The 25,894-nt window shown below is 38.0% G+C and overlaps 1 protein-coding gene across 1 annotated transcript in view; it reads left to right on the top strand.

Annotated features, from left to right (window-relative positions):
• Positions 1–5,534: 5,534 nt before the first annotated feature.
• The window catches only part of LOC125865145 (probable protein phosphatase 2C 10), an 878,192-nt gene continuing 857,832 nt past the window's right edge, over positions 5,535–25,894 (top strand). The window contains exon 1 of the mRNA XM_049545326.1: positions 5,535–5,539. The gene's annotated coding sequence lies outside the window, so the exon portion shown is untranslated. The remainder of the gene's footprint in view (positions 5,540–25,894) is intronic.

Raw genomic sequence — 25,894 nt, forward strand, 5'->3', positions numbered from 1 at the left:
GTTGTAATGGGGATTGAGGATGAGTTTTATTTGTTGATTGAAATTGTTGTAAAGGAAAGATGGGAAATAAAACGAGCTAAATGTGTTATATGTGACTTGAATTTGTTGAATAAGTCATGTGATAACTGATATGAGGGGATAGAAGAGCATGAGTAGGCTATGATTGATACAGACATTGATGTTGAGACAGATGATGTGTAATACTATAATGTGGTCGTGATATGGTTGTGATTGAGACAGGTGATGTGTAATACTATGATGTGGCCATGATATGGTTGTGATTGAGACAGGTGATGTGTAATATTATGATGTGATCGTGATATGATTGTGATTGATGACATGTGCATATTCATTATTCATCCCATGTGTGAACTATCTGTTGCATGAGTTCTGAGACACTGATATGAGGATGGATGGATATGAGACACAGTTGAGACTAGCTACGGCTAGAGATGTATGAGATGGATTAGCTCCGGCTAGCGATTTTGATACCGATGGGATCTTGTTCCGGCGGTGATACATGGTCCATGTGTGGCCCCCATGGGTTCTGATTTGAGTATTCAGCGCGGACTGAATGTGTCAACAGATGTGTATCATAGGACAGACATGCATCATGACTGCATGACATCATTATTGCATTTTGCATCGCATTTGCCTTAACTTTGTCTGTGATGTGTGGATTGTATCGGTTTACCCTTCTTATGTGGAATTCTATCTACTTGCCCTTATTTGTTGATCTGAGGTTGATGAGGATATACTGTTGGTTCTGGCTGGTGAATATGATCTGTTTAGTATAGGTTGGTTGGTTTTCTACTAGATTGAAGTTTCGGTGGTTCGGTTGGGGTTGAAATGAGTTGTTTCTAGCTGCTAGTTTTGCTTAGTTTAGAGTTACTTGCGAGTAGCAGTGGTTTTCGGTACTCACCCTTGCTTCTACACAATTGTGTAGGTTGACGGCTCTCTCAGATTCGGCTTAGTATTTTCTTTAGAAGATTGAGTTTCGGGACATACTTGAGAGGTAGCGGTTCATTCCAGACGTGCCCTTGAGTTATCTTTACTTTCAATTTTGTTCTATTCGAGAGCTATACTCTGAGACCTGTATATTTTTATTCGAATTCTGTATTTAGAGGTTTGTACATGTGACAACCAAATTATGGGTAGTGTTGAGTCTTAATTAAAGTCTTCCGCTTATTTAGTATCTTTTATTCTCATATTTCTACTTCTCTATCGTTGTGGTTGGGTTCGACTGACGTGTCTGGTGGGAAATGGACACGTGCCATCACATCTGGATTTGGGGTGTGACACCATGGGTGGGTCCTAACTTTGGGGGTCCTTATTTTTGAGTCTCTGACACCAAACGACGGACGACCAGGATGGTCCACTGGTAGAACCACGGACCTTAGGTCGTCACCGTCGATGGTGTTGGTAGTTATTTTCCTAGGGGGATTTGGGTGTTTTCCTAATTATTCTAGCTTAATATTATGTCATTTTACCCTTCACCACAACCCCTATATACACATTTTAACCCCCAAATTTCTCCAACTGAAATCAATCTCTCAAATTTACAAAATAAGAACAAGTCTTTTTCTCATATAACTCTCTCTCTAGAAAGTTGAAGAAAGCTAGGGTTTGCAAGCCAAGTCTCCAATCCCATCATTGAAATCAAGCATTTGGTATTAAGGTATGACCGTTTTCATCCATGGAGTTCCAAAATTCTCCAATTGAGAAAGATAGAATTCCCAATTGAGTTAGGGTTTTCTTCCATGTCATTCTCCAATTTATAAAGATAGAATTCCCAATTGAGTTAGTGTTTTCTTCAATGTCATGGGTTCCTTTAATTATTGATATTTTTGATAATTTTTTGATATATTAAGCATGCAATTAAATAATTACATGGTTTATGATGAATTCCCATGAACCCATGTTTTTTAGATATTCATTATTGAAAGTGGGTTTTGAATCATGAAAGGTGAATTATGAAAATTTGCATGTTCTTATGAAATTGATGTAAATGTTTTAAGGATGCTTTGAGAGTGAAGTATCAATGATGATGTTGTTGATGTGTTATTGAAATGATTTCTGATACAATACATGAATGCATGATTGTGAAAGGTTTTCTCACATTATAAGGGTCCTTAGGGTTAAAAGGTCTTCTCACCTAAAATGAACTAATGATAAGGAGCTGTTCTAATTTTGAGGCAAGAGGTGATTACCCATCCTCTATAACTGAAAGATAATAGATGATTACCCATGTCACCTGATGTAAGGACAAGAGGAGATTACCCATGTTCCTTTAAAAGATAAGATGAATATGATTAAGAACTATTCTGTGGAATTTAAGCTTAGTACCGAGTGGACAAGTGGCAATTACCTGTTTCCTATAAACTATGTGCAAACATAGGATTGTCTAGATAGACATTAGCTGGTGCATCCACATAAACTATAAGTTCATGGTCCTTACTTTTCCAAGTAGGAAAACATTTTTCGGTGTAGGTGATACCAGATTCCATTATAATAACTCTCATGGTCTTATATGTATGTTAAGTCTACTTCCCACAATCAAGGTATGATAAACTAAGGTTACTTCAAGTAAGTTTCTCATATATGTTTAAGATGATGACTATGTGCATTGACCTTATTTTATGACTAATGTTTTCTAACTCTTTATCTCATTTTTTAACTTGTTCATTGCATCTCATGAAGGTATATCTTATTAGCATGACTTTATATGTTTTTATGCATGGCTAACATACTTGGTACATATTTGGTACTAACATATACTCTTGCCTACATTTCCCCAAATGTGGGGTCCGATAGTTAGGGATCCCAGTTTCGTGGCTAGAGTTTGTTGAGCAGATTCGAGCTTTGCTGAGTCCTCATGATTCGAGGACCAGACATTTACTGTTTTGAGTCTCTCCTTACTTCCAATTATGGAACATGATGTATGGGCTATGCCCAAATTTATTTTTATGTACTAGATGGCTTTGAGATGATGTTTAGACTTCCGCTATGCTCTATTAATTTTGATATATTGAACTATCTTTTAAATCTCTTTATTCTATTTCTTTTATGATGAAAGCTAAGTGGCTTATATGGGGACTCTCATGTTCTTGTTCTCCATGTTACGCATAGGGGTTACCTTGGGTTATGAAAAACTTGGTAACAAAGCACAAGATTTAGAAAGGTCCTAGGAAGTCTCATAAGCCATGTCGAGTAGAGTCTTGTTGATAAGTGTTAAGCCCCCCACATTTATGAATGAGAGGCTATAAGATATTAAGAAAACTCCACTTCCTTCAATACTCTAAAGTCGTGCGATAGAGTTTAACTCTATAAGGTCTCTCTCCTAATCCTTATTTAATCCTCTACATAATATTGCTACTCGAAGAGCATATGCTAGAAGAAATGTGAGGAGAATGTGGAACAAGAATATCCTCATCAATCTCCTCAAGATCCGGTCAACCCTTTGGCTAAGAAAGTGACTTTTGCGGAGTTTAGGGCTGATTTTCAAGTATTGGCTCAAGCCATGATGGGCCAAGCCAACAGGGAGGTTTTGGTTCCCGTGAACCTAAATGTGGGTATGGCAGCATTTAGAGTGAGGGACTTCACTAGTGTTAATCCTCTGGACTTTTATGGTTCGAAGGTTGAGGAAGACCCTCAAGATTTCATTAATGAGGTTTACAAGGTGTTGATGATGATGTGCGTGACACAAGTGTAAAAGGCAAAATTGGCCTCTTACCAAATTAAGGGTGTTGCTCAAATATGGTTCAACCAATGGAAAGAGGGCAGAAGGGAAGATGCGGGTCTTCTAGATTCAGAAAAAGTTTAAAGTTGTGTTTCTTGATAGGTTCTTTCCCCTTGAGATGAGGGAGGAAAAGGTGCTTAAATTCATCGACTTTCATTAAGGAAGTATGAATATGCTTTGATGTTCACACAATTGTCTCAATATGCTCCTACGATGATTGCCGATCCTAGGGCAAGGATGGGTAAGTTTGTTTTGGGTGTGTTCGACATGGTTGTTAAGGAATGTTGTACAAATATGCTTGTCAATGATATGGACATCTCTCATCTCATGTTTGTTGCTCAACATATTAAAGAGGACAAACTCAAGGAAAGGTCTAGGGAGGCAAAGAGAGCTAAGACCAGTGATGGTAACTTCTCACATTCAAAATCCCATGGACATGGTCGTTCAATGTTTTGACAATGATTTTCCGGTCAAGGTTCCTCCAATGTTCCTTTGAAATTCAATAAAGATAGGGTGTCTAATCCTAAACCGTAAGGAGGAAATGGTAGTGGATTTGTATTACCTAGTTGTGCTAAGTGTGGAGGTAAGCACGAGAGCAAGTGTCTAGTGGGCTCCAATGCTTGTTTTGCTTGTGGTAAGATGAACCACAAGATAAGAGATTGTCCTTCAGTTGCTAAGAATGATAGAGATAATCGTTAAAGTGTTTAGCCTAATTCTTCATCTGGTCCTAATGCTTCGGGTTCAAATGCTGCCAAGAAAAATAGAGTTTATGCACTTCACACTTGTGCTGAAAAAGAGGGTTCTCCCGATGTGGTTATTGGTATGTTGAAAGTCTTTCAACTTGATGTTTATTATTTACTTGACACTGGTTGTACCTTGTCTTTTGTGACGCCAAATATGGTTATGACGTTTGATATTCTTCCAGATGTGTTGTTAGATCCTTTTTTTTTGTCTCTACTCCTATTGGTGATTCTATCATGGATAAAATGGTCTATAAAAAGTGTCCTGTCTCCTTGTTCCATAGAGTTACTCTTGTTGATCTCATAGAGCTTGATATGCTAGATTATGATCTTATCCTTGGTATGGATTGGTTGCATTCCATTTATGCTTCCATTGACTCTAGAACTCGTGTAGTCAAGTTTCAGTTTCCTAATGAGCCTGTCCTAGAAAGGAAAAGGGGAAATTCTATGCCTTAGGGTAAGTTTGTCTCTTGTCATAAAACTATACAGATGATTTCTAAGGGTTGCATATACCGTCTAGTTAGGGTGAGGAATATAGATTCTGAAACCGCCACTCTTGATTCGGTCCATGTGGTTAATGAGTTTCGAATGTTTTCTCAAATGATTTACCCGATATTCCTCCAGAAAGGGAAACATACTTTGGTATTGACCTTCTCCCAGATACACAACCTATCTTTATTCCTCCATACCGAGTGGCTCTGGCAGAACTAAAGGAGTTGAAACAATAGTTGAAAGATTTGTTGGATAAGGCTTTCATCCAACCGAGTATTTCTCCATGGGGTGCTCCAATTTTGTTCGTTAGAAAGAAATATGGTTTACTTCATATGTATATTAATTATCGTCAGTTGAACAAGGTGACCATTAAGAATAAGTATCCTCTCCCAAAGGATAGATGACTTGTTTGACAACTACAACGAGAGAATTACTTTTCCATGATTGACCTTTAGTCAACTTATCTCCAATTGAGTGTCAAAGAAGATGACATTCAGAAGATGCCTTTTGGACTTGGTATGGTCATTATGTGTTTTTGGTAATGTTGTTTGGTTTGACTAATTCTCTGGTGACATTTATGGATTTGATGAATAGGGTGTTTAGACAATACTTTGAGATGCTTGTGATTGTATTTATTGATGACATATTGATTTATTCAAGAAGTGAGGATGATATCATTAATAATTTGAGGATTGTGTTGCAAATCCTCAAGGACCAACAACTCTTCACGAAGTTTAGCAAATGCGAGTTTTGGTTTAGGTCTGTGGCCTTTCTTGGTCATATTGTTCAAAGTAAGGGTATTGAGGTAGATCCTAAGAAGACAGATGCAGTTAAAAGTTGGCCTAGACCTCTACAGAAGGTTAGATGTTTCTTGGGTTTGGCTGGTTACCACAGAAGGTTTGTTGAGGGGTTTTCTTCAATTGCCTTTTCATTGACAAGATTGACTTAAAATAAGACCAAGTTCGTATAGTCTGAAGAATGTGAAAAGAGTTTTCAGGAATTGAAGTATAGACTTACATCCGCTCCAGTGTTGACTTTACCGGAAAGGACTGATGGTTTTGTTGTTTATTGTGATGCCTTGAGAATTGGGCTAGGATGTGTACTTATGCAAAATGGAAAAGTTATTCCCTATGCTTCAAGGAAACTTAAGGTTCATGAGAATAATTATCCTACCCATGATCTTGAACTAGCGACGATTGTTTTTTCCTTAAAGATTTGGAAGCATTATTTGTATGGGGTTTACTTGGATGTCTTTACTGACCACAAGAGTTTGTAATATGTGTTTAATAAGAAAGATCTAAATCATCGCGAAAGAAAGTGGCTTGAGTTATTGAAGAATTATGATATGAATGTTCTCCATCACCCCGAAAAGGCGAACGTGGTGGCGGATTCTCTTAGTAGACTATCTATGGGAAGTGTTGCTCATATTGAGGATGATAAAAAGGAGTTAGTTCGAGATATTAATAGATTGGCCGGGTTGGGTGTTCAGTTACTGGAATCTATCAAGGGTGGTGTTATGGTTCACAATGGTTCAAAATCGTATTTTTTAGCAGATGTGAAAGCCTAGCAAGGTCTTGAGTCGACTTCGGTGGAATTGAAGGAATTAGTGCTTAAAAAGTTTATAGAAGTTTTTTCCCGTGGGGGAGATGGAGTAATTAGATATCAAGGTTGTTTGTGTGTTTTCAATAGTAACGACTTGAGTGAGAAGATCTTCTCTGAAGCCCATAGTTCTCGATATTCCATTTACCCCGGAGCCACCATGATGTATCGTGATTTTCGGGATATCTATTGGTGGAATGGGATGAAGAAGGATATTGCAGATTTTGTGGCTAAGTGTCCCAATTGTCAAAAAGTGAAAGTTGAGCATCCGAAACCGGGTGGTTTATCCAAAAATATTAGCATTCCTACTTGGATGTGGGAAGATTTGAATAAGGACTTCACTGTTGGGAGGCCTCACACCCGACGACAACTTGACTTGATTTGGGTTATTGTAGATCGAATGACGAAATCAGCTCATTTTCTTCCCGTCTAGATTTCTTATTCGACAGAGGTCTATGCCATGTTGTATTTGAAGGAAATGGTGAGTTCGCATGGAGTGCTATTATCCATTATGTCCGATCGTGGTACCCAATTCACTTTTCAGTGTTGAAAATACTTCCAAAAGGGTCTTGGTACTCGTGTTAAGCTTTGTACGACATTTCAACCACAAACCGATGGGCAAGAAGAACGTACTACTCAAAATTTGGAAGATATGTTGAGAGCATGTGTAATTGACTTCAAGGATAGTTGCGATGACCATTTGCCATTGATTGAGTTTTCATAAAACAGTAGCTATCACTCAAGAATTGGTAAGGCTCCATTTGAGGCATTATATGGTAGGAGGTGTATATCTCCCATAGGTTTGTTTGAAGTGCACAAAGTCGCTTAGATGGGCCTTGAGTTGGTACATGATGCTACAGAGAAAGTTTGACTTATTAGAGAAAGTTAAAAAATGGCTCAAAGTTGACAAAAGTCCTATGCTGATGTTAAAAGAAGAGATCTTGAGTTTGATGTTAATGATTGGGTTTACCTGAAAATTTCACCCATGAAGGGTGTAATGAGGTTTGGTAAGAAAGGGAAGCTTAGTCCCTTATATATAGGCCCATAACATATTTTGACGCGTATTGGTAAAGTTGCTTAAGAACTTGAATTGCCTCATAAGTTGTCATCGGTGCATCTAATTTTCCAGGTAACCCTATTGAAGAAATGTGTTTGTGATCCGAAATCTATAGTTCCCTTAGAATGTTTGGGAGTTAAGGAGAACCTTTCTAATGAGGAAGTAACGGTTGAGATCTTAGACTGGCAAGTCAAGAAGTTGCTTTCGTGAAAGTTTTGTGGTGGAATCAGTTAGTGGAGGGTTCTACTTAGGAGGCCGAGGCCGATATAATGTCCCGTTATCCTCATCTCTTTCCTTCTATCCTACTCAAGCTTGAGGTATTAAATTCCTCATGGTTTACTCTTTTGGTGTCATGTGTCTTAGATATTCCCACGATTTCCTTATGTGTGCATGTTCATGAAAAAGCTTAAGTTTTGAAAAAATGAGTCAACTTGATTGATTTCTACATGTTTATGTGCATTGAGTTGGAATTGATGTTTTATCCTCGGATATGTGTATTATGTGATTGTATTCATGTTGGTCTGTTAGGTTTAAGTTCCTACCCTCCATATGATGTCTTGAATCTCAATCGAGGAAGAATGATCCCAAGGGAGAGATGTTGTAACACCTCAGATTTGAGAAGATAGAAAATTTTTAGTTTTCAAAAAATCTGGTGCCAGTTCCTACAGTGCCATCCACTACCCGTGGAACGACCCACGAACTGTAGGCCAGGTCTGTGTTTGGCCAGTCAGTTTTCCCTAAAATGTCAAGTTCCAGTAGCTTTTCAACGGTTAACCATGACGTTTCATCATCCAATGCACTAGCCATAAACAGGTTTTGTAGGTGAGTCCCTGACTTATGGAGATTTTTAGGTTGAAAGTTGAGCACCACAGTTGGGACCTACGGCTCGTTGATTGGACTACAGCCCATGGTGGGTCCCATCGTTGGGGGTCCTGATTTTTGAGTCTCTATCACCAAACGACGGACGACCAGGACTGTGTGTTGGTGGAACCACGGACTCTAGGTCGTCATTATCAATTGTGTCAGCAGTTATTTTCCTCCGGGCTTTTTAGGTCTTTTCCTAACTATTCTAGTCTAATACTATGTCATTTTACCATTCACCAAAACCCCTATATAACCGTTTTAACCCCCAAATTTCACCAATTGAAATCATTCTCTCAAGTTTATGAAAGAAAAACAAGTCTTCATATCAAATAACTCTCTCTTTAGAAAGTTGAAGAAAGCTCGGGTTTGCAAGACAAGTGTCCAATCTCACCATTGAAGTCAAGCTTTTGGTATTGAGGTATGCTGGTTTTCATCCGTAAAGCCCCTTCCTCCATGGAGTTCCCAAATTATCCAATTTATAAAGATATAATTCCCCAATTGAGTTAGGATTTTCTTCCATGTCATGGGTTCCCTTAATTATTGATTTATTTGATTGTTTTATGATCTATCAAGAATGAATTGAGATAATTACATAATTATACGATGAATTCTCATGAACCTATGTCTAACCCATGTTAACTAGATAATCATGATTGAAAGTGGGTTTTGAACCATGAAAGGTGAATTATTGAACTTTGAATGTTCTTACAAAATTGATGTAAATGTTTTAAGGATGCTTTGAGAATGAAGTATCAATGATGATGTTGTTGAAAGGATTTATCACATAACAGATGAAAGCATGAATGTGAGTTTTTCTCACATAATAAGGGATCTTAGGGTTGAAAGGTCTTCTCACCTAAAATGAACCAATGATAAGGATGTATTCTAATGTTGAGGCAAGTGGTGATTACCCATGCTCTCTAATAGAAAGACAACAGGTGATTACCCATGTTCCTTTAATAGATAAGACGAATATGATTAAGAGTTATTTCGTGCAAGTTTAGCTTAGTACTGAGTGGACCTATGGAGATTAACCGTTTCTCATAATCTATGTGCCAACATATGATTGTCTATATAGACATTAGTTAGTGGATCCACATAAGCTAGAAGTTCATGGTCCTTACTTTGGCAATTAGGACAACCCTTTGCGGTGTGGGAGACACAGGATTCCATGATAATAACTCTCATGGCGTTAGCTTATATGTCGGTTAAGTCTACTTCCCACAGGCAAGGTAGGATGAACTAAGGTTACTTAAAGGAAGTATCTGATACATGTTTAAGATGATGACAATGTGCATTGACTATGTTTTATGACTCATGTTTTCTAACTCTTTATCTCATGTTTTAGCTAAGTCAATGCATCTCATGAAGGTATTGCTTATTAGCATGAATTTATATGTTTTTATGCATGACTATCATATTTGTTACATATTTTGTACTAACGGATACTCTTGCCTACATTTCCCCAAATATAGGGTCCGACAGTCAGGGTTTCCAGTTTCTTGGCTAGATTTCATTGAGGAGATTTCGAGCTTTGGTGAGTCTTCATTCTTTGAGGGCTAGACATTTATTGTTTTCAGTCTTCCCTTAGTTTCAATTTTGGAACATGATGTATGGGCTATGCCCAAATTCATTCTTTTGCACTAGATGGCTTTCAGACGATGTTTAGACATCCACTATGCTCTATAAACTTTGTTATATTGAACTATATTTTAAATCTATTTATTCTATTTCTTGTTTGATGAAATCTAAGTAGCTTTTATGGGGCCTCTCATGGTCTTTTACGCCATGTTACACCTAGGGGCTACCTTGGGTCATGACAATTACTTTCGAAATTCACTTGGCCTATGATGTGTACTTGGTACATGTTTCTTTTTTTTTCTTACTACGTACTGGATCTATTTTTCCTTGTGCTGATCCGAGCACTAGCCGATAATATTGATATTATGTATAGCTGCTGGGACATCCAGAGATAGCGGGTAAGTTGATGGCGTTCTAGTTTGAATCATTTTCATCTGTTTATTGTTTGTGGCTAGTCTTTTGTATTCATGAATGTATTTACTTATTTTTCTCATTTTTCTCATTTTTGGAGCTTGTACTCATTTTAGTAGCTTTGTACCATCATCCACCAGGTCGTGGGATTGGATCATGTATTTTTGTATATATTTATGTTATTTCTTTTCTTCCGTTGTTTCCTCCCCTATTATATTGTTATTGTCCGCTGATTTAAAGGATTCTGCCCACTATGCATGTTACTTGTTCTGGTCGTGACATAATATTTGCCAGATTAAACAAGAGAAAAAGGTAAAATTTTCATTCTAATAGCCTTGTAGCTTCTAAAATCAATCACAACGGAGAAATACCATATAACAACTCAAATGGAGGACAAGGTAAAAGCCCGTATCTATCATAAAAGATGAAAGATAACTTCTAAATGGAAGTACACTGAACTGTGTCCAAATAATGATAAATATCTTCATAAAAGTTCTTAGCCTCCTTGACCAATGTTGAAATGGTCGTTCATCTCCTCTCTTTCACACTAAACCGTGTCCAAATGATCCCAAATAATTGTATTGCCTTCTTAAACAAGTTCAGCAACAACTTGATCGATGGTAATGGTATTTCTCATTTGCTCACTTTCTGATTTATGGTCATCTGCATCAAAGGAAGATGACTCATCTGAAGAGACATCCACTTGTTCATTAAATGACAATGCCCCCTTCATGGTTGCAAATGTGCAGACATTTAAAGAAAAAAAAACATTTAGCAATTCTAAAAGTTGAAACTCTTAGCATAGAAACTATTTAATTATAGTAAGGTCAAAACTCATCAGATAAGCTAAGTTTGTATTTATTAGGCTACTAAAAACAAGTGGGAATTGAACGAACAATTCAGGATTGTTTGCATTTGATTCTAGAAAGAACTACTGAAAATTAAGAGAACTTACAACAAATTGACAACTAATTTTAATTTTCAAATCAAAAAACAACAATTTTCAATAGCCAATGATTAAGTACATGTGGACTATCAGATTCAACAAAGTGCATGCACACCAAGATTTAATCCATTGTACCCATTAAAGGAGGAGGGGGGGGGGGGGTAATTACTACCTCACAAATACAAGGAAAGACAACAACAACTACACCTCACTCTGAAACAAGTTGAAATCAGCTATATGAATTCTCATTGTCCATATTTTTTACTTTTAAATTCATTTGAGATAAAAGAACAAATCTCTTTTTCTGATTTTATATGATATACTTCCTTTTTAGTTTCTTCCATGAACAACGACACATTTCCATATTTAAAACACTTTTAATTTCCCATTTTACCCTTAATGAAATTAATGTTTGCAAAATTTTTTAAAATTTTTAGTCTTTCTTTTTTATCATGAACAGAAAGTACAAAATGATAGTTATAGTGTAACCGTCAAGCATAAAGGAATGACAAGCCATTCCTGTGCTATAGAGGGATTTTCTTTAAAGGCCATCTTTCAAAAGTGTAGTAGAACAAAACAAATAATTAATCTTCTTCCATGAGAGATTCATCATTTGTTCAGTAGGCATTAGTTAATAACTACTTTCTTCTTCCTTTTCCTAAAATTAGCCATTCCAGCCTCATCTAACCTATAAGCACCAATGAAATTTTTTGGCAAATTCATTTGATCTTGATAAACACTATTTTGACAAACAAGGTAAGAGAGAGAGAGAAAACCTTTGGTTAAATGACCCTTCAGGTTGGTATGACTAAGCTATTAGACAAATAAATTAAGAGAGGGACACAACTTTTAGTGGAAGAGTTAATTTTTTTATGCTAGGCTAGAATTGTATGAAATCTTAGAAAGTTGAGGTCTAGGGAAAGAAAGTTTGTGTAAAATTTCTAAGTTTGGGTTAGTTTTAATATTAACTAAGATGTTAAGGAGTATGTAGGACTTGTTGTAAATGATTTCTGGCAAGTAGAACTCTTGATATCTAACATAGAATGAATGAGTTGGTTTGGAACTTCAAGATTTGAAGGTGTGTTATAAAATAAGGACTTTTGGAAGGATTTCTGAGTAATATCCTATGCAAGACACCATAGCGGGTAACACATGTTATAGAGGTGGAATTAATTACCACTTTAGCAGGAGATCCCACTACAGTGCCCCGCTATAGAGGGATTGGCCGCTATAGTGGCGTCGGTCACTTTAAATGTTGAAAATACCCCAAAACCATCCATTATTGTCGAAGAACATTTTGGGGAATAGTAGAAGTGACATAGGGAGGTTTTCACCTATTTTCCGTTATACTCCTCAGGAAACGTAAGAAAATTAGTCCTCTGTCTTAGTAATTTGATCCTTAAGTCTTAGAATCAATGGTGGCGAACTTATGGGAGGGTTTTAATTAATTTAAAGATGTAAATTCCCTGGTATATGTGGGATAATAATTAAAGTGGCCTGAGTTTTACTATTAGGATGTAAGCTAGGTCTTGTTAGGCCATTTAGGTTTGGTTTTGTGTTTTATTGAAATTTTTTTACATTGAGAACAAGCTAGGAATCATAGCTAGGGGAATGTTTCGGTTCAATAGAGCATTTCAAGCTTGATTCAATGTAGATGATGGCTGATATTTTCAAAGTTATGTAATGTATGCATGATAACTATTTCTATAGTATTGTTTGTACAACACATGGTTAGGAAGATCAACATGATGAAATTGAAAAGATATCTTGTTGACAATCTCATGCAGTGAAGATGTTTATTTACTTGTAGTTACAAGTGTGAATGTATTGCATTGTGATTGGGATTGAATGACTATCAGTTGGCTCCGGTACCACACCATGTATAGGATATCTCTTGGTTGGCTCGGGTACCACACCAAGTACATGTTTTGTTTTTTCTCTATATGTTGGTTTCTTTAGTGAACCGTGCTTGTTTGTGATCATGTGGGACATGTTTCATGTAATTTTTAAGTAAAGATTGCTGACTGAGAATCTTATTGTATTGTTGACTGATGGTTATCGTGACCAATGACATTAACCTACAATTCAAGTGTCTACGATCATCGATAATATAGTAACCCAACCAAGGGTTGGGGACGTGTCCCAAGGGAGTGGTAGTGAAAATAGTAGTTAGGCTAGAATTATGTTCTAGTTAGCTGTAGTTTGAGAAATTATAGAATAAAAATAAAGTAAATTCAAGTGGGTGACACCAAAGTGTCAAATATCAAAGGGGGTTTTGTCACAAGTAGCTAAAACAACAAAAATAAAGAGAAAATCAAGTATGGGGAAAAGTTCTTGGGGTGTGACCGCATTATTTATTGATATAAATCATTGGCTACATGCTTTCGATAAGAAATTTGCAAGATAATAGTGACTAGGTTAAGCTTTATATGGAAATAAGTTACCTCAGGGCAACTTACCCCGTTTCAAATGGGTTCCTCTCGGACACCCATTCGCCATTTGAAGGCAAGCCTATGCCTTACCCCACCTCACTCTCTCGAGCTGAGTGTTAGGATATGGGACTAGGACTCACCCTCTAGGGGTGAACCTCATGTCGACTCACTCCTTAGGCCATCAGTCTAGCGGTCTTGGTTTCCGACCTCTCTCTCTCACAAGCCGAAAACACATGGGTGGTTTTGTATTTGCAACTACAAACCGATTAAATTAAACTACAACCACTAGGTGAAATCACCATTAAAATGCCTCTTAACGTATCAGCAAACAAAACCCAACAATAATATCAACACATATTTGCTAAATCACACCCCAAGAATGGGGTTTTTTAGCCATTCATCAAGAAATAAGAAATTATACCTAAAATGATAGAGAAATAAAATGGGTATAAGAAATTAAACCTTGATTTAAGAAAAGGAAGAAGAAAAGAGAAGACCCACTTCCAACTTGGGGAAGATGAACTCCTTTCTTCAAGTCTACCAAAAACCCTCTCCAAACTTGAGAGAAAAATGCAAAAGCTAATATTCTAAGTCTCAAAATTACAATAATGTTTTTGATTGCCAAAAACTAGTAAAGAGCTAGTATTTATAGATTTAGAAAATAGTGGTGTGGCAGATCGTTCAGCGAGGTTAGTCGCGATCACCGAATGACTCGATGATTCACCCTTCTTTTTGTTCATCGCCTTTTGTGCTTTGCCTTCAGCATCTCTGCGTTCTAGATCATTGGGCGGTATATTTCTACTTCGCCGAACTATTCGGTGACACGCCGACTTCTCCTTTCATCGCCTTTTGATCCACTTCCTTCAGGGCTTTGCGTACTGGAACAAAGGGCGGAGTATGTCCCTTTGGTGATTCGGCAAGTATGCTTGGCGATTCTCAGGCTTCAGTTTCTTCATTCTTTTCAGTATTTTTGTTCCTTTTTGAGCCTAAATGTCCATGCTTCCACTAAAACTTCAAATACCTAAAACTTAAGTGTTTTTATCAGATATTGAGATAAAATAACCATTTGAGGACACTATTTCTATTAAAATAAAGCCCTACATGAGTCCAATTTGTGGACTCGTCATTGACTTTGTTGATGTATGTGTTGTGTAGTATTTACTATGTTTTAGTTATGTGTTTATATTCCTATTTTTGTGGTTGGTTGATAACCTTACCAGTACACCATGGTTTGTGCACTGATGTTACACTCACTCTTTTTTTATTGAGTACATGGCATATTCAAGTGTCTTCTACATGACATCAATTATGAGTCATGTGTTAACTGAAATCGAGGGTGAGCTACTTGTTTTGGGATTCCATTGATTCATCTAGCTTTTCTTATCCATTTTACAGACTTAGGCTCTCTTTATTTTATTTGTTTTGGGGTCGCATCCCTATATTCTATATTATGTAGAGTTTTGGTACATGACTTTTAGATTGAATGGTTTTTTCTCATAATCATTTAAGACTTTGGTTGTTGGATTATGAAAGCTTGTTTCAGTATAAAAAACTTCTTTCTTTTGATTTTTTAATGGATTTGTGTTTGTTGTTAGTTTGTTCTTCCATCCGGATTTTAGTGTGGGTGCCTCTCACGGATGATTCGATCGTGATAAAGTTTATATCAGATCCCTAGGTTCATTGATATTATTGTACAAAACAAGTCTTGTAGAGTCTGATGTGCCGTGAAATCTTGTCACGTTTGACGCTCAAAACTAAGGATTAATGCGAGAACTTGAGTTAGTTTATGTAGATTTTATATGGATGTTGATCTTTGGAGAAGTTTACACCAGCATGGAAAGTTAAAAAATAATCATGAAATAGATGCAATGAAGGAACACCACGGAGCCCCAGACGAGCCTTGGTGATGAGGACGAGTCGTCCTGAAGCTCCTAGAGCGGAAGCAGTGAAGAAGGAAAACTGATCATAGTCTAAGTAAAGATCACGACGCCCTTGACAGATTGTGGTCTCCTTCATGGTTCGTCCTACTGTTCGTGAAGATGAACAGTACGAGGGCATTGGGGAACCAAGTTGAATGGTTTCCAATTAAAGACAACGGAGGTCTAGACGGTGTGTGGTCCCCCTGACCGACCATCTTGTTGATTGTGGAGATGAAACAATGTAGCATAAGAACTTGACCCTGAGGAGCAAAAGGTCAAGTAAATACCACGGGACCCTTGACGGGCCGTAGTGAAGTTAACAGACCATCTAGTCATCCGTGAAGAAAAGGAGTCTCACACTGTCTATGTGTGAAACCACGACAAGAATCACGAACTGTGAAGCTTATGACAGGTCGTTGTGCCATCCGTGAGATGTTTCGACACTTCAAGCCTACTTTGAGTAGGACTCTTTTTAGACAGACTATTTGAATTTACTAGATTTAATTTTTGAATTATCTTGTCATAGCTTGAACGATAGAGTACTTTCCATATTCTCTACTTTGGTTTATATCGATTTACTTCAGATAACAACTTGAAGCTGTTCATTTGGTTTTGGAATATCAAGCTTTCTTTGAATTCACAATCTTTGTAAGTGATCTCTTTTAATGTTTTCAACATCTATTTTTGCTTATTAGATTGAAAGCATGAGTGGCTAAATACCACAACTAGGGTTGTGGGAACCATGGCTGTAATCTAAGAGTAGATTCACATAATGAGTAGAGTGTGATTATTATTTGCAAAGTATAATTCATACTTTCATTATTCATTTGAATGCATGTATTAGAACTTGCCTATATCTAACAATTTTTTGAGAGTAAATTAGTAGTTAAGAAAAAGTAGAATTAATCTGTTGGTTTGGAGTGAAAATTTGAGTTCGAGAGAACAGAATTTTGACACCAAAATATGCGAGGATAAAATCACATAACACTCTAACACCGAGAGGATTTGAGTGGAAGTTATCTAACAAGACTGAGAGGTGTTACATATATTTAACTCACTGGTAATCTGCAAAGAAACAATCACTCGAAACTTGGTCACAAATCAACACTAGGTGTAAAGTCAAGGGAAAAAAAACCCTAGTTTCATTCATCTATCATGACAACCTTGAAGTTAAAATCTTGTAACTTGTGATAATATGAGTAGTACAACAAACTTTAGTTACTTGAAAGTTACAACCAAACCCATTTACTTTTCGTAATTACTTTCTTTAGGAAATAATAACAACAATTGAATAAATGTGAAGGTGAAACTATTTCTATAAGTAAATTCTCTGTGGGATCGACCTCAACTCACTTTGAGTTCTATAAATTGACTTCAACCATTTATACTTCTTAATTGAAGTGTAAGTTTGGACATATAAAATTTTTGCGCCGCTGCCGGGGAAATTCAATTCAGAAATATTTTACTAGTAATTATTCTAATTGTAGTTATATTTCCTAATTTTATGTCTAGTTCTTTGTCTGTGTCTTTGACAGGTAGGTTTAATAGTTCATGCCAAATACCAGAAGTAAGGGAGCTCCATTAATTCCTTACAGTCCGAAACTGAGAAAGACTATCCGCAAGATGGTGAGCGCACAAGAACTTGAGGCTCAGAGGTAGAGACTAGGACTTGAGGCTTAGACAACTGCTAGAGGTGCTCACCGGAACACTGTGAATGACCCACCTAGGCTGGTGGAGGAACATGAAGGAGTGGAAGAGATAACTCCTCCCCACTGACAGCCACTAGCTCCAAGAGGTCGAGAATATCAACCAACTCACATGGTGTTCGAAGAGGATGCCTTGCACTTAGATGGACCTTGAGTCACCAGAGCAATAGTGCTACCTGCATTACCTCCAGGTGTAAAATTCACCATTACCATCACGATGATTCAACTATTGAACTTGAAGGGAATGTTCAGAGGTGCAACTGGTTCAACTACTGAACTTGAAGGGAATGTTCAGAGGTGCAATTGGTGATGATGCAAACCAGCACTTAATGAACTTCGTAGAAATCTACAAATCACAAGAAATCCTTGGGGTTAGGTAGAATGATGCAAGCCAACACTTAATGAACTTCGTAGAAATCTACAAATCACAGGAAATCCTTGGGGTTAGTTAGAGGGCTACGAGATTGAGGTTATTTACGTTGTCTCTCACTGGAGAGGCGACCAACTATTTAAATGAACTGAGAGATGACTCAATCACGACTTAGACTGAATTGAAAGAAGCCTTCCCGGAACGGTTCTATCCCGAATCAAAAGAACTACAGATGAAGGACAAGAAAAGAGACCAGAAGTAACAATGCGGGGAAGCAATTCATGATACTTTGTGGAGATTCAGCCAAAAGCTGAAGAAGTGCCCGAACCATGTTCTTACTGAAAGACATTTAAAACAAGGCATTTTATAGATCATTGAATTATGTCACTAAGCCTGTTGTTGATTCAGTGTGTGAAGGTTCATTCATGAGAAAGCCATTCCCATAAATTATGCAATTAATGGATGAAGTATCGAAGAATAATAGAGCATGGAAAACCAGAGATGGTGAAGTCAGAGATCTTGAGTTCATATTCGAGCTTTCAGCTGAACAGAAGAGGCGAAAAGAAGAAAGGGACCAAAAAAAGGCCCACATGAGGACTCAAATGGGTATGCTCACAGAACACATCATGTCAGATTTAGAGAAGGTGAATGTTGTCGGTGTATCACAGAGGTATGAGGATCATGATATTGATTGAGATGAGGAGGCCAAAAACTTGAGTTATTAGGGGGTTTCAATAATTAGAAACCGAGAAATAAAAGCTATAATTCTAGAAATCAAGGTTTGAACTACCCAAGAGAGGGGCAGTATGAAAGATCAACAAATAGAGAACAACAAAAGTGGGAAAACAGAGATGGTTAGAGGAATGACCGCAGTGGTGTATATGTGTCGCTAGATAGTAGAGATCGAGTAGGTGCTAATTCCAGTGGGTCCAAAATATAGGATATATTAGCTAAGGTGCTGCAAAAATTTGAATCAACTAATGCAGGTGTAAAAGAAATGAGGAGTGATTTCTCCCGTATAAGTCAACTAGTGGCTTCTCACACCACTTTTATCAAGCAGTTGGAGCAACAATTAAGACAACTATCAGCATCGCTAAATCCAAGGAAGAATGGTTCACTACCAAGTGAGACTATTTAGAATCCCAAAACCGATGGGCATTGCATGGCCATTAACACCAGAAGCGGTAAGATCCTTAATGAGTCAAAATTTGCAGGTACTGAGCAGGAACAAAGCATTGGCAGAAATGAGGAAGCAAAGGTGGATATTAAATATGTAATTGATATAGAGGTGGCTCACCAAACAACAAAGCCAACCGAGGTAAAGGAAATAGAAGTAGAGGAAACTATGCGTTTACAGCCGATACTAATACCGCCTCTTCCATTCCCTCAAAGACTAAAGAAGAAAGCCAAAGATGGGAAATTTGCAAAGTTTATAACCATTTTGAGACAGTTATTAGTGAACATCCAATTGTTAGAAGCTTTGGAACAAATGCCAGTTTATGGTAAGTTCATGAAGGACTTGGTAACAAAGAAGAGGGATGTAATTTTTGAACCGACTCACAATATCCATCATTGTAGTGCTATCGCCACAAGCTCTTTAGTAGAGAATAATAAGGACCCATGTGCATTCACTACACCCTGAACTATCAGTGCATTTGAGTTTGGAAAAGCATTATGTGACCTAAGGGCGAGCATTAATCTGATGCCTCTGACTATATACAAGCAATTGGGTTTGGGGATTCCAAAACCTACCGTGATGAGATTGATGATGGAAGATAGGTGATATACCGTGAGTTTACAGTATTTCTAACACATTTCACTTACAAGTTGTGTGTGTCTAGGGCTTTTTTGTACTGGTTTTTATCGTATTTTGTAGAAAAGATGTTCAGGCGCGGAAGTATAGAGACAGTTGAAAGAAATGCAGAAAAGGGGCATTCACAGAGGTGATCTACGGACCGTAGGTCCATTGACGGTCCGTAGGTGATGACCGTAGATCAACAGGCAAGGTATGGAAGACAAATCAGGGAAATCTGACCAAGTGTGGAACCACGGTGGACATTGACGGTCCATAGATTGATCTACGGACCGTACTGATTGTTCCGTAGATTGATACTGCGAGGGTTTCGGTACCTGATTTTGGAAGATTCTAAGTGTGGAGCTACGGAGGGGATTGACGGACCGTATATCGATCTACGGTTCGTACTGCAAGTCCGTCGTTTGCTTCAGAGAAGCTAATTTTTTGGAAGCTGAAATATTTTCTAAGTCTTGGCTGACGGAAGGGACTTACGGACCGTAGATCCATTGACGGATAAGTCAGTCTCATGGAATGAAGACGCGTCCCTGAATAAACTTTCCTTAATTTGTTTCCATTTTAATTTAGGATTTGTTTTCTATAAATAGTGCATGTAAACATCGTTTTAAGGGTTAGACATTATTATTCTAATTTTACTTTGTGACTTGGGAGATTAATTGGAAAACCTAACAATTGTTGATTTCCTAAGTTCATTTTGAAGATTTTGGCTTTGCAATTCAAGTTGAATTTCTGGGTTTATTATTCTTTTTTTTTCGTAAGTTCATGATTTCTTCATCTAAAACTATGAATTGTGTTCTTGCTAATATGCGTAACTAAATCCACAACTACGGTTATGGGAACCATGAGCAATTAACAATGTATGATTAGTAAATAAACAATTCTTGAAAAGTGTTTTGCATGGATTGATAATTCTTTCAATTAGAAGTCTTTTTAACGAGTGAACGCGTTAGAACTCGCCTTGTTGCTACTTGCCGGACCAAGGAGGTAATCAACTAGAAAAGAATTATCAACATAGATTTAGTATGATACTATCTAATAGGCTAATGTCGATTGGTGTGAAGTAATAACTAAGTCAAACATCGATTATGATGTGTAATATGAGGTAGAGGTAAAGGTTAGTAAATTATACACACGTAGCCGGACCAGGGTGCGGGGTGAAATTCTCTAGATGCCGGACCAAGGATTTAGAGATACCTAACTTATCACTTTGCATGTAGTACACTAGGAAAGGATAGCTATTACTAGGATTACTGCGTTATGAGCTTGTGGGGAACACGTATACCCTAGTTATTTCTCTCATCTTGATAACAACCAAAATTTAGTTTTGAATACTGATTACTTATTAAATTCTTACTATTTGTTTCACACAAATAGAACCCCCCCTTTAATTACCTATTTCTAGAAGTAATTTGACTAATTGAATATAATTATTGGTTAAAGTAAAGTCTAAACTATTTTCCTCGTGGGATCGACCCCAACCTACAAGTTGGGTTCTTTACTTGATAACGATCGCTTATACTTCTGTTGGGAGGTGTAATTTGAGCGTATCAAATTTTGGCGCCGCTGCCGGGGAATTTGGCTTTTAGACTTATTTTAACTACTTTATTGAACGTTAGTCAAATATTTCCTAATTTTACTTTTTCTTTTTGTTTTTGTCTCTCTCAGATTTTGACTCTTGTGTATGCCAAGTACACGGAGCCAAGGCGAACCACTTACTCCGTACGATCCAGAGTTGAACAGAACTTTGCGAAGAATGAACAACCAAGGACTTCCAGTTAATCCTATCGGAGTAAATCTTGGTGATACGGTTGAGTTACAATAGCCAAGAGTAGTTGGTGAGGAAAATTGGGGTCTAGCTGAAAATCAATTGGGAGATGCAGTGCGGGTGCATGGTCCACCAGACCCACGACAACATGACAACTATCAGGGCAGCATCAATATAGCAGACTCTGATGGAGCTATTGTCCTACCTCCTCTACCTCTAGGGCACACATTTGTGGTGACTAGTAGTCTGATGCAGATGCTTACAGCAAGAGGTTTATTCTCAGGATCGCCATCGGAGGATCCATATGCTCACTTAGCCACGCTAAGGGTGGTTTGCAAAAGTTGTGTAGGTAGACTAGACCTGGATATGGATGATATTGGTTGACGAGTGTTTCCTCTGTCACTGACAGGCGATGTTTTAATATGGTTCACTGAGCTTCCTTATAACTTAATATTTACATTGGACCAACTGGCGGATGTATTCCGAGCGAAGTACTATCCAGTGTCCAAAAATTTCGATCACAAAGATAGGGTCAACAATTTTGTAGCATTACCTGGAGAGTCTGTGAGCAGCTTTTGGGACAGATTCACTGCATTCGTAGGAGGTGTTCCAAATCACCGTATTGATGATGAGGCACTGAAAGAATATTTCTATTGAGGATAGGATGATAACAATAAAGCAGTAGTTGACACTATTGCTGGAGGTTCATATGGTGATTGTATATATGCACAAATTGCTGAAATATTGGAGAGGATCTCTCGCAACAATAAAGCATGGAGCACTAGGAGGTCAGATACTGGGAGAAACACATTTGCCGTTCATAATACAACTATCAACTCTGCAGATAATATTCGTGAGTAGATGGCCTAGATGAGGACATAATTGGGGTCGGTATTGAAGCATGTGAGCGGAGGAGCAGAAAAGGTAACTGCTGTGAACTACTTAACTAGAACTCCATCACCAGTTGAGGAGTGTTACTATAAAGAGGATGCTTATGCTATGAATGATCAGACGGGGGGTTTTTGAACAAATGCCCAAGGATCCAACATGGAAAATTGGCGCCAAGGTCAAGGGAACCAAGGTCGGAACTATGGAAATTACAACCAAGAGGGTCACTATGTTCGGGATGGGAACTTCAATTGCGACAACAATTATAACAGGAACAACTATGGCAATGGAAACGATTGGGTTAGACCCTATGTTCCTCCTAAAGATCAAGAATCTGGTGCTAGGGAAACTGGAGGCAATATGGGACGTATCGATGATATGATGCAGAAGATGATGAGAAGGTTTGATGCAACTGATGAGAATGTGAAGAAGATGAGAAGCGACTTGTCTGGTATTGGCCAAAAAGTTGATGCCCATGCAGTGTCAATAAAGCACCTAGAGCAGCAAATGACCCAATTGTCTACTACAGTAAACCCACGTCAACCTGGTACTCTTCCTAGCAACACTATTAAGAATCCAAAGAATGACGGTCATTGTATGGCAGTCACTACTCGAGGGGATAAGCAAACCATAGATCTACCTAGGCCATCTGTGGTGGAAATTGAGATTAGAAAAGAAGATGATGTGATAGAGGTTAGAGAAAAGACTGAGAATGCGACAGAGAAAGAAGCGGAGATATCTCAAAAGGTGATCCCCATACCTAGACCTCCACCACCTTTTCCACAGAGGTTAGTGAAGAAGACTGAAGATGGTAAATATCGCAGGTTTATTACTATGTTGAAACAACTTTCTATCAATGTTCCTATGATAGAATCCTTGTAGCAAATGTCTGGGTATGCAAAGTTTATGAAAGATATGGTGACAAAGAAAAGGTCTGTGAGTTTTGAAGATGATGATAGATTGCAGCATTGTAGCGCTATTGCTACAAGATCTCTTGTCAAGAAGAAGGAAGACCCTAGTGCTTTCACGATCCCATATACTATAGGGTTGTTACACTTTGCTAAGGCATTATGTGATCTTGGTGCTAGCATCAACCTCATGCCCTTTTCTATTTACAAGAAGTTGGGTCTAGGGAACCCAAAGCCCTCTGTATTGTGGTTACTAATGGCCGATCGAACTGTGAAGAAGCCCATTGGTGTATTCCATGATGTGCTAGTAAAAGTGGAGTCGTTCATTTTTCCGGCGAATTTTGTGATTCTTGGCTGTGAAGTTGATTTTGAGGTTCCCATCATCCTTGGGAAACCATTTCTTGCCATAGGGTGTGCATTGGTTGATATGGAAAAGGGACAGATGAAGTTCAGACTGAACAATGAAGAAGAAAATTTCAATATTTATAGGTCTATCAAGCAGAGTGGTGAGCTCAAACAGTATCTGCTATAACTTACATAGTGAAGAGTGGGACAGAAGTGCAAATTGAAGAGCGACTAGGGGTTGAGGCACTAGCAGTAGTTATGATAAATTTCGATAGTGATAACATTGAAGAGTATGATGAATTAGTAGACGCACTCGATAGGTGTGAATACCGGCCCAAACCAAAGAAGTATGAATTAGACATGAAGAATCGCGAGTCCCCACCCGCAAGACCATCTATTGTGGAGGCACCGAAATTGGAGCTTAAGGCTCTACCACCGCATTTGAGGTATGTATACTTGGGCAAAAAGAATACTTTACAGGTTATCATTGCGGAAGATTTGAATGCGAGACAAGTAGAGTGATTGGTGACTGTGTTAAAAAGGTTCAAGCTAGCTATTGGGTGGACAATTACGGATATTATTTGGATTCCTCCCGATATTTGCTCTCACAAAATCCAACTTATGCCAGATCATATGCCTAGTATCGAGCACCAGAGAAGATTAAATCCACCTATGCAAGAGGTAATTAAAAGGAGATCATCAAGTGGCTGGATGTGGGAGTTATTTATCCCATTGCATATAGTAGTTGGGTATGTCCTGTGCAGTATGTGCCTAAAAAAGGAGGTGTAACTGTGATTCCAAATGAAAGAAATGAGCTTGTTCCAATGGGGCCCGTTACTGGATGGAGATTTTGTATGGATTACCAAAAGTGGAATGTGTGGAAAGAAAAGGACCATTTTCTTATGTCATTCATGGACTAGATGTTAGATAGACTTGTAGGAAAAGGTTAGTATTGCTTTCTTGATGGGTATTTGATCTACAATCAAATTTTTATAGCTCCAGAAGACCAAGAGAAGACCACCTTCACTTGCCCATATGGGACTTTTGCTTTCAAACAGATGCCATTTGGGTTATTCAATGCTCCAGCAACCTTCCAGCACTGTATGATGTCGATATTTTCTTAAATGGTGGAGGACACTATTGAAGTGTTCATGGATGATTTTTCAGTTGTAGGCGACTCTTTTGATCGTTGTTTAAATCATGTGGCTGATGTGCTTAAAAGGTGCGAAGACTTCAACTTAGTGTTGAATTGGGAGAAGTGTCATTTCATGGTTAAAGAAGGTATAGTGTTGGGTCATCGAATTTCCAAAAAAGGTATTAAGGTTGATAGAGCTAGAGTTGAGGTAATAGAAAATCTTCCACCACCCATTTCTGTAAAAGGTGTTAGAAGTTTTCTTGGGCATGCAGGTTTTTATAGGAGATTCATCAAAGATTTCTCAAAAATTGCACATCCGTTGTGTAAACTGCTCAAGACGGAGTGTAAGTTCTATTTTGATGATGCCTGTCTTAGAGCATTTGGAGAGTTGAAGGAGAGGCTGGTTACTGCACCGATCATTATTTCACCGGATTGGGACAACCGTTTGAGATAATGTGCGATGCGAGTGGAGTGGCACTGGGTGTAGTATTGGGACAAAGGCGAGAGAATATTCTTCACCCTATTACTATGCTAGCAAAGCTCTAAATATGGCCCAGAAGAATTATACTGTGACCGAACAAGAACTTCTTGCGGTGGTTTTTGCATTTGAGAAATTTCGATCCTACTTGCTTGGTACTAAGGTCATAGTGCATACTGACCATTCTGCATTGAGGTATTTGATGGAGAAATATGATGCAAAACCAAGATTGATTAGATGGCTATTATTGCTGCAAGAGTTTGATTTTGTGGCAAAAGATAGAAAGGGAACCGAAAATCAAGTTGCCGATTACTTGTCCAGATTAGAGGAAGAGTCAATGCGAAAGCTTGGAGATAGGGCTGAAATTAATGATGCTTTTCCAGATGAAGAGGTATTGACTGCTTCTCATGATTTGATTCCTTGGTTCGCAGACTTTGCTAATTATTTGGCAAGCGATATTGTGCCACTTGATTTGTCTTTTTATCAAAGGAAAAAGTTTATGCATGATGTGAAGAAATTCTTTTGGGATGAACCTTCTTTGTATCAGAGTTGTGCTGATAGGATTATTCATCGCTGTGTGCCCGAGGTTGAGATGTTGAGTGTACTTGAAGCATGCCATTCATCGCCCGTTGGTGGGCATCATAATGGTATTCGGACTGCCCATAAAATTTTGCAGTGTGGATACTATTGGCCTACCACTCACCAA

This window comes from Solanum stenotomum, chromosome 5 (assembly GCF_019186545.1).
Source record: "Solanum stenotomum isolate F172 chromosome 5, ASM1918654v1, whole genome shotgun sequence".
Classification (NCBI taxonomy): Eukaryota; Viridiplantae; Streptophyta; class Magnoliopsida; order Solanales; family Solanaceae; genus Solanum; species Solanum stenotomum.